This window comes from Crinia signifera, chromosome 6 (assembly GCF_055691185.1).
Source record: "Crinia signifera chromosome 6, ASM5569118v1, whole genome shotgun sequence".
Classification (NCBI taxonomy): Eukaryota; Metazoa; Chordata; class Amphibia; order Anura; family Myobatrachidae; genus Crinia; species Crinia signifera.
The window spans coordinates 241,576,442-241,586,059 of NC_139222.1; the positions used below are offsets into that span (position 1 = coordinate 241,576,442).

The following is a 9,618-nucleotide window of genomic DNA, read 5'->3' on the forward strand; positions in this document are numbered from 1 at the left end:
CTATCTCACCCCTTTATCTCTCTCCTACCTCACCCTTCTATATCTCTCTTATCTCATCCTCTAGCTCTCTCTTATCTCACCCCTCTATCTCTCTCCTCTCTCACCCCTCTCTCTTGGTCCGCTTCCTCTCTTTTCCCACACTCACCTCTCCCCCATCTCTCACTTTCCCTCTCTTACTCCTCCTGTCTCTCACTCTCCCCTTTTCCCTATCCCACTCTCTGTCACCATCTCTGTCTGCCCTCCCCCACCTCCCCTTTCTACTCACTCTCACTACCCCCTCTCTCACTATCACTCACTCACTCTTCCTTCTCACTAGCTCTCACTTTCCCCTGTCCCCTCTCTCTCTTTCCCCTTCCTCTCCACCCTCAATCACCCCGCTTCTGCATTCCTCTTGAAGGCCACACCTTTGTTGTGAGGCCATGCTCACTTTTTTAGGAGTACGCACAGATAACCCCTCCCCCTGTCTTGGTACCCCCCCCTGTCATTTTGTTTTGGATCTGACCAGTAAGTAGACACATTTTGTGTGTGATCATGTGTGTGCTTGTCATTAAATGTTTACATAGCATAACCTAAACCCTTCAAAATAAAATAACAGAAGCTTTACTCAGTTGAGTGAGTAGGACAAAAAATATTAAATATGCTCTCACATAAATTCACTTTGCCTTTAAGCATACCTGACATTCGGAGCATTTTAAGTGATTACAGTATAATAATGAACAGTCTAACAGCTGATAAAGTGATAGCGTGAGTTAGTGGGGTTTATGTACTAAGATGGGAGTTCTATAGCATATGGGTTCAGATTCTATTTTCTTCTAGAAGGTGGTAAATAAATAAGAAGTATATTCTGATTGGTTGGTATATGCAGCATCCCTTCTTCAATAAAACTTCAATCTTAGTACCTCTGTGTGTCTATTTGACACCAACCTTTATTCAGATCTGATCCCAGGGCAAATTTGATCTCAAAATGGACAAAATCATGCTGCACTGCAGGTGGGACAATTGTATCATGCGCAAAGAGAGTTAGATTTGGGTGAGTTATTTTCAGAAGTGCTTTAAGAGAGGAGGAGGCCCCATACAACCTCCTCCGCTCTAGTCCCCTCCTCTCTCCCGGCCAGGGCCTCTCTAGTATAACAGCGCAGCAGTAGAGTCTGTGGGCAGTATTCAATGAGAAAAATTTGCCCTGTTTTATGGCGAATTTGTGCTTTTTTCACCTTGGACGGAGCATTTTGCTCTCCAAAAGCGAGCAACCCTATTCAATGTGAAATATTCGCCGTCTTTTTAAGTGATTTTCGCCGTCTCTCGCCAGAGAGCTGGAAAGCTAACTTTTAAACTAAAAGGTTTTTTTTTTTAATTTTGGTGTAAAAAAATCAGTTTTTTTTTTTTCTGTGAAGGGGCATGTTATTTTTATTCATGTGCTTATAGCACATGAATATATATTTAATTTAAAAAAACTATTTTTAAAATTTTTTTTTTACACCGAGCAGCCAGCAGGGGGCCGGAGCGCTCGAGCCGCTCATTAGATTTTTATATATTCACTGCATCCGATCATTACATATGCACGATCGGGTGCAGTGAATACTGGGTCCCCCGCTGGCTATAAGGGGGGGCAGCTTGTGCTGCCTGGGTCCCGGGGAGCCCCCTCCCCTCCACATATGTTCTGGGGCATCCAGGGAGACTTTAATCTCCCTGGATGCCACCGTCCCACGGCTCCCTGTCAGCTCCCTGCCGCGGACGCTCGTCCGCTGCAGAGGTTTAGACTCGCCGCCACTCGCGGCGAGTCTTAACCACGTTGAATAGAGCGAGCAGGAGAGGCAGCGAGCCCTCCGGAACACAGCGAGTGCATGGCGAGAGAAAAAATCTCTCGCCATGCACCGCAAATTTTTTTCATTGAATACTGCCCTGAGCCCTACAGGGCTCAGACTCTACAGGGCAGGACAAGCTTTTGCTTCATCCAGGTTGAAGTCCTTTTTCATCTGAGTTGGGGTTCACATCACACCATTATGTTTTTTTTTAAAGATACCTTTATAGGAAATATCTACACTGGCACATTGTGAGTTGAGGTATGATACCCAAAAAGATACCTTTCATAGTGTTTACGCTCTCCTCACTTATGCGAGTATGGTACTACATTTATGTTTTTTTTTTTGGTGGAAGGAGACCCTTCACATCCCCTATACCTATTGAAGATCAGCCACTGGGGTGCAAGAAATAATCATCTAATTGTGGACATACTACACTATGAAGGATATTCTAGTTTGATCGCTCCCCTGCGCATTCGCACAGGGGAACAATGTTTTGCTACTGTGCATGGAAACGCCCAGTGTTTCATGGCTGTCCCCATTAAAACACTGGGCGTTACCATGGTAATTCACCAGTGACGCGGGTGCTGGGGGCGGGCAGCTGACGTCACCAAATGTGCTGTGTGCACTATATAAGAAATGGTTAATAAATAATATACAGTATATACTGTATATGTGTTGTATACAGTGGGTCAGCTCTCATCAGAACGGCTCCCATTGCACCGTCGACCATCCGCCAGTGTCTACCAGAATGGGAAGCGTGCACATCAGATGCTCACGCGCCCCATTCTCGGCAATGGGATGCTTGAGCGTTTGAGACGCTTGCGCATCCCTGTCCAACGTCCATCAGCGCCCGCCAGCTATTGAGATATGGTGTGCAAGGGAGAGATTGGCCCCATCTGTATATTACACAAACTCAGTCTTTACTTTCTGTAGTACGTAGCAATTTCAACAAAACCCTCATCACAATAATAGCATACAGTAGTTGCCTACCATTCTGCATTCTGCAGGATACTCCCTGAAATAACAGAAATCTCCCTCTCTCCCTCAATTGTCTAGCAATCTCCCTCATTTCACCTTGCCCACATTACACTTTTTCCTTTTTTTTCGGGAAAAAGGAATGAGAGACAGATACATTTACATTGAATCATCTTCAGCATTTCCCAGCACTTTACAAAGTATAGTATCTCTTACTAACTGCTTTGGGGCTCATCTACATTTGGATATAAGTCATTTTAAAAGATGTAGCAGTACACACCCCCGCTTCTTGATGCCACGTTCACAATCTCTTTTCACAATCTCTCCATATATGGAACTAGACACACCACCTCAATGGGGCGCTGTGCAAAATTCTATTACCAACTATAATCTCCCTGAAACTAGTTTTTTAAAGTTGGCAAGTATGAATAATAGACCTTTGAGTAGTGAAACTGAGAAATCTCTTTATGGAACTAGTTGTGATTTGATCCTCTGGGTGATGAATGCACTTTTGTATACTGTAAATAGTCTTTTATTTGTAATTGCATTCTATAATATCAGGTGCACCAAATAGCTTTGACCCTGTCACCATTATCATTGTTGTCGGTACCAAAAAATTTTTTGCAGACTCACTCTTCTCTCCCTCTTCCTCACCTGTTCTTACAAATCAGAAAATGTTGTTCTCAAGGGGTGTATACCAAGAAGGACTTTAAATATAACCTGTGATTCCCTTATTATCCAGACAGCTCTACCTTTCACATGGGAACTGCAACCAAACTGTGAACAGACATGAAGTCCCTCATCTTTCTATCCCTGGTCGTTCAGGCACTAACCCTTCCAACAGCCTACCCTGGTAAGTATGCTGTTCTTGAAATTGGTATTGGTACTTATGTAGTATCTGGGCTGCCGATTTTTTGATTGTATGCCTTAAGTTAAGGCATACAATCAGATGCGATGCGATGCGATATCGCATCGCATCGCATCGCATCCGATATCGGATGCGATGACCCGATTTTTCCATAGGAATCAATGTTAAAATGATTCCTATGGAAAAAGGGGTCCTTTTCATACCCCTACTATCCAAGTGGGCATGGAGTTGGATATAAACCTGTGGCGAGCGTAGCGAGCCACCGAGCCCGAAGCGTGGCGAGCGAAGCGAGCCCCGCGAGGGGACGGTATTCGTCCCCTCGCGGGGCTCGCTTCGCTCGCCACGCTTCGGGCTCGGTGGCTCGCTACGCTCGCCACAGGTTTATATCCAACTCCATGCCCACTTGGATAGTAGGGGTATGAAAAGGACCCATTTTTCCCATTGAATTCCATGTTAAAATGGACTCAGTCCATTTTAAAATTGATTCCTATGGAAAAATCGGGTCATCGCATCGCATCGCATCGCATCGAATCGCATGGTCGCATGCGATGCGATGCGATCTCCCGATCCGACCCGATTTAGAAATCGGCAGCCCAGATACTACATAAGTACCTTGGTATTTATATACATATATGTATGTGTGTGTATATATATATATATATATATATATATATATATATATATATATATATATATATATGCTTGTAGGTTGTTCGGCACTGCTGCTAAGATGGAGCAAGTTCCGTGGTGCCTTCCTCAGGGTAAAGATATGGACAGGGTCCCCAAAATAACGAGGCAGACGGCACTCCAACGGTTAAATTTACAAAAATCTTTTATATGCAGTAAATATCCATGTCGACGTTTCAAGGCCTAAGCCTTTTCATCGGGATGTGTAATATAGGGAAAGTAAAGTGCAGTGCACTTCTTTTTCTTTTCCTGCACTGCACTTTACTTTCCCTATATTACACGTCACTAGAGATTATTTGTATTTATCTCTTTTTATCACTACTGGAAAATTTCCGGGCATGCCACAGATAAGTAGGTTTGCGCCAGTGGTGCCTCCAGCTGTGCACCACTGGCGCACCACCATCTGGAAGGACACCCCCCTACGCATCCCTCCCCCCTGTCCCTCACCTCCCCGCCTCTCCACCCTGGCAATCAGATCTACTCTGGATCGCCGGGGCTCTACTGCTGCTGCCCCCCGCCACCATTCGCACCAGCCCCACTCGCACAAGTTCGAGGCTGCTCTGGGAAGTTCAGGAGCGCTCAGGAGTTTACAGAACAGAACACATGAATGCCCGAGTGCGTTGAAGCCAGCAGCAGCCCCAGGGGAGCAGGGGCTACTTCAGAAGAGAAGCTGGCACTGGCAGCGTATTCACTGGTGAGTATTTCTGGGGCAAAACAAACCTGGTATGTTTGTCCTGCCCCAGGAAAACCCACCACTCAAGGGGTTAACAAAATACTTAGTTTTCCCCACATTAAGCTGTGTATAATCGTACATTTTTTCCCGAATATGGATGTTTAAAATGTGAGTCAGTAAATAAATACTGTACCTACAAGTCAGGCTATTGGCACATTCCATTTTTGTATCATCCACATTTTCCTTAATGATCATAGGACTTTAATGGTAGCATGGCATTATTTTTTTATTTAAATATTGCAAATATAGTGGATATTTAATGTGCTGGTGTCTTGTCAATTTCAAAATTTGGTGAAACTTTTGTCTTAAACAGGTATTCAAGATCCAGGTCGTCTAGGCAGTACTGGTAGTATAACTGTTCCTGATGGACCAATCAATCCTGGTGGCCCTAGTGCTCCTCCTGTTCCAGGTGCCTCTCCACCACCATTACTAGTTGGTAATGTCTATTCAGCTGTCAATTTTTTTTTTATTACTGAGAAATGTAACTGTGTGCTACTGTATGTTTAATGATTTTTCATTGTTGCTACCATATCCTACTATAAATGTTACCATAGTATAGCATTTGTTTAGTACTTGTCAAAAGTGATAAATGAAGGTCAGTGGGTTTCAATTGCTAAGTATTTAATGTAAATATACCTTTAACAAAGAATACAGTTTCACTTATCAAAAATGTTTGCAAATATTCTGGATTATTAATGTGCTGTTATCTTATCGATATTAAAATGTTATTAAACTATTTTCTTAAACAGATTATCAAGGTCCTATGAGCCCAGGTGTTCCTATCAGTCCTGTCATTCCAGGAGGTCCAGGTGGTCCTGACATTCCAAGTGGTCCTGGCGGTGCTATCAGTCCAGGTGGTCCTGGCGGTCTTATGGGTCCAGGTAGTCCTGGCGATCCTATGGGTCCAGATGGTCCTGGCGATCCTATGGGTCTAGGTGGTCCTGGTGGTCATATGGGTCCAGGTGGTCCTGGCGGTCATATGGGTCCTGGTGGTCCTGGCAGTAATATGGGTCCAGGTGATCCTGGCAGTCCTATGGGGCCAAGTGGTCCTGGCAGTCCTATGGGTCCAGGTGGTCCTGGCAGCCATATGGGTCCAGGTGGCCATGTCGGCCATATGGGTCCAGGTGGTCCTGGCGGCCATATGGGTCCAGGTGTTCCTGGCGGCCAAATGGGCCCAGGTGGTCCTGGCGGCCATATGGGTCCAGGTGGTCCTGTCGGCCATATGGGTCCAGGTGGTCCTGTCGGCCATATGGGTCCAGGTGGTCCTGACGGTCATATGGGTCCAGGTGGTCCTGGCGGTCATATGGGTCCCAGTGGTCCTGGCAGTAATATGGGTCCAGGCGGTCCTGGCGGTCATATGGGTCCTGGTGGTCCTGGCAGTAATATGGGTCCAGGTGATCCTGGCAGTCCTATGGGGCCAAGTGGTCCTGGCAGTCCTATGGGTCCAGGTGGTCCTGGCAGCCATATGGGTCCAGGTGGCCATGTCGGCCATATGGGTCCAGGTGGTCCTGGCGGCCATATGGGTCCAGGTGGTCCTGGCGGCCATATGGGCCCAGGTGGTCCTGGCGGCCATATGGGTCCAGGTGGTCCTGGCGGTCATATGGGTCCCAGTGGTACTGGCAGTAATATGGGTCCAGGCGGTCCTGGTGGTCCTATGGGGCCAGGTGGTCCTGGCAGTCATAAGGGTCCAGGTGGTCCTGATGGCCATATGGGTCCAGGTGGTCCTGGCAGCCATATGGGTCCAGGTGGTCCTGGTGATCATATGGGTCCAGGTGGTCCTGGCGGTCCTATGGGTCCAGGCGGTCCTGGCAGTTCTATGGGTCCAGGCGGTCCTGGCAGTCATATGGGTCCAGGCGGTCCAGGTGGTCCTATGGGTCCAGGCGGTCATATGGGTCCAGGCAGTCCTATGGGTCCAGGCAGTCCTGGTGGTCCTATGGGTCCAGGCAGTCCTGGTGGTCATATGGGTCCAGGTAGTCCTGGCATTCATATAGGTCCAGGTGGTCCTGGAAGTCCTATGGGTCCAGGTGGTCCTGGCAGTCCTATGGGTCCAGGGGGTCCTATGGGTCCAGGTGGTCCTGGCGGTCCGATGAGTCCAGGCGGTCCTATGGGTCCAGGTGGTCCTGGCGGTCCTATGGGTCCAGGTAGTCCTGGTATTCATATGGGTCCAGGCGGTCCTGGTGGTCCTATGCGTCCAGGTGGTCCTATGGGTCCGGGTGGTCCTATGGGTCCAGGTGGTCCTGGCAGTCCTATGGGTCCAGGTGGTCCTGGCGGTCCTATGGGTCCAGGTGGTCCTGGCGATCCTATGGGTCCAGGTGGTCCTGGCGGTCCTATGGGTCCAGGTGGTCCTGGAAGTCATATGGGTCTAGGTGGTCCTGGCGGTCCTATGGGTCCAGGTAGTCCTGGCATTCATATGGGTCCAGGCGGTCCTGGTGGTCCTATGGGGCCAGGTGGTCCTGGCAGTCATACTGGTCCAGGTGGTCCTGGCGGCCATATGGGTCCAGGTGGTCCTGGCGGCCATATGGGTCCAGGTGGTCCTGGTGATCATATGGGTCCAGGTGGTCCTGGCGGTCCTATGGGTCCAGGCGGTCCTGGCAGTCCTATGGGTCCAGGCAGTCATATGGGTCCAGGCGGTCCTATGGGTCCAGGCGGTCCTATGGGTCCAGGCAGTCCTATGGGTCCAGGCAGTCCTGGTGGTCATATGGGTCCAGGTAGTCCTGGCATTCATATAGGTCCAGGTGGTCCTGGCAGTCCTATGGGTTCAGGGGGTCCTATGGGTCCAGGCGGTCCAATGGGTCCAGGTGGTCCTGGCGGTCCTATGGGTCCAGGTAGTCCTGGTATTCATATGCGTCCAGGCGGTCCTGGTGGTCCTATGGGTCCAGGTGGTCCTATAGGTCCAGGTGGTCCGGGTGGTCCTATGGGTCCAGGTGGTCCTGGCGGTACTATGGGTCCAGGTGGTCCTGGCGGTCCTATGGGTCCAGGTGGTCCTGGCGATCCTATGGTTCCAGGTGGTCCTGGCGGTCCTATGGGTCCAGGTGGTCCTGGCAGTCATATGGGTCTAGGTGGTCCTGGCGGTCCTATGGGTCCAGGTAGTCCTGGCATTCATATGGGTCCAGGCGGTCCTGGTGGTCCTATGGGTCCAGGTGGTCCTATGGGTCTAGGTGGTCCTGGTGTTCCTATGGGTCCAGCTGGTCCTGGTGGTCCTATTGGTCCAGGTGGTCCTATGGGTCCAGGTGGTCATGTTGGTCCTATTGGTCCTGGTGGTCTAGGTAGCCCTGGCAGTCCAGGCAGTCCTAGTAGTCTACTAAAAGTGATAAAAATAGGTAAGTGGTTCTCATTGGTTATAATTATTTTATATTGTATTTTAAGAAAATATAATTTCTTCTAGAATATATTTAAGTTATTTTATAACATGCAAGTATATTGTTGTATTTAAAATGTGATTAAACTATTGTCTTAAACAGGTAATCAAGATCCTTTCGGCCCAGGTGGTCATGGTATTCCAGGCATTCTTGGTAGTCTAACTGGTCTTAGTTTTCCAAGCAATCCTGTTGGCCCTGGTTCCCCTCCTGTCCCAGGTATTCCACCATTACTTACAAATGTCCATCCAGCTGCTTTCCCTAAAAAATGTTATACTACTATTCCCTTAATGTTGGGTTCTGTACAAACCCAGGGCATTTGTTTTGTATATCTCAAAAGTGATTAATCTAGTTTGGTGGTTATAATTGTTATGTATATGTTATTATATTTTAAGAAAGCATATAATTTTATATATCAAAATTGTTTGCAACTACTGTATGTTGGATATTTTATAATGTGCAGGTATTTTATTGATTCTAAAATGTTATTAAACTATTGTCTTAAACATGTAATGAAGTTTCTTTTGGTCCTGGAGGTCATGGCATTCTAGGCAGTCCTGGCAGACTAACTGGTCTCAGTTTTCCAAGCATTCCTGGTGGCCCTGGATCTCCTCCTGGTCCAGGTACTCCTCCTCCTCCATCATTATTTGCTAATTGTTTGTAAATATTTTGGATAGTTTATAATGTGCTGGAACCTTGCTGATTGTAAAATGTAATCAAGGTCTTATCGGTCCAGCATTTCTGGTGGTCTCAGTATTCCTCCTCATCCCAGTACCACTCCCCTCCATCACCATTTGGTGATGTCTATCCAGTTGTCATTATCAATGCATCAGGACTGCCTCCACATTATACTCTTGGCACCAGACCACCATCTCCAGATCATAGAAATCACCCCCCCCCCCCCCAAAGCTGGAACTACTCCACCTCATCCAGAAAATAACCACTCTACATTGCCCAACCTGTAACACATTGCTCCCCCCCCCCCCCCTTCTTGCCCTTGTAGAAAAAATCCCCACTTTTCCCATCCAATTGTAATACATAAACACATTTCTACCATACATAACCACTTTTTGGCAAAATGACAAATGTGAGCTGCTACTTTTTTGCTGCTTATAGAAACTGTGGCACGCCATGCTTGTTTACATTGCTGCCTGATCCACTTAAATGGCTGGCCAAAGCACATGCGCGCTCCTATTC

At 47.7% G+C, this 9,618-nt stretch overlaps 1 pseudogene; it reads right to left on the reverse strand.

Moving 5' to 3' along the window:
• Positions 1-6,013: 6,013 nt before the first annotated feature.
• On the reverse strand, positions 6,014-8,107 carry LOC146009726 (uncharacterized; annotated as a pseudogene).
• Positions 8,108-9,618: the final 1,511 nt, after the last annotated feature.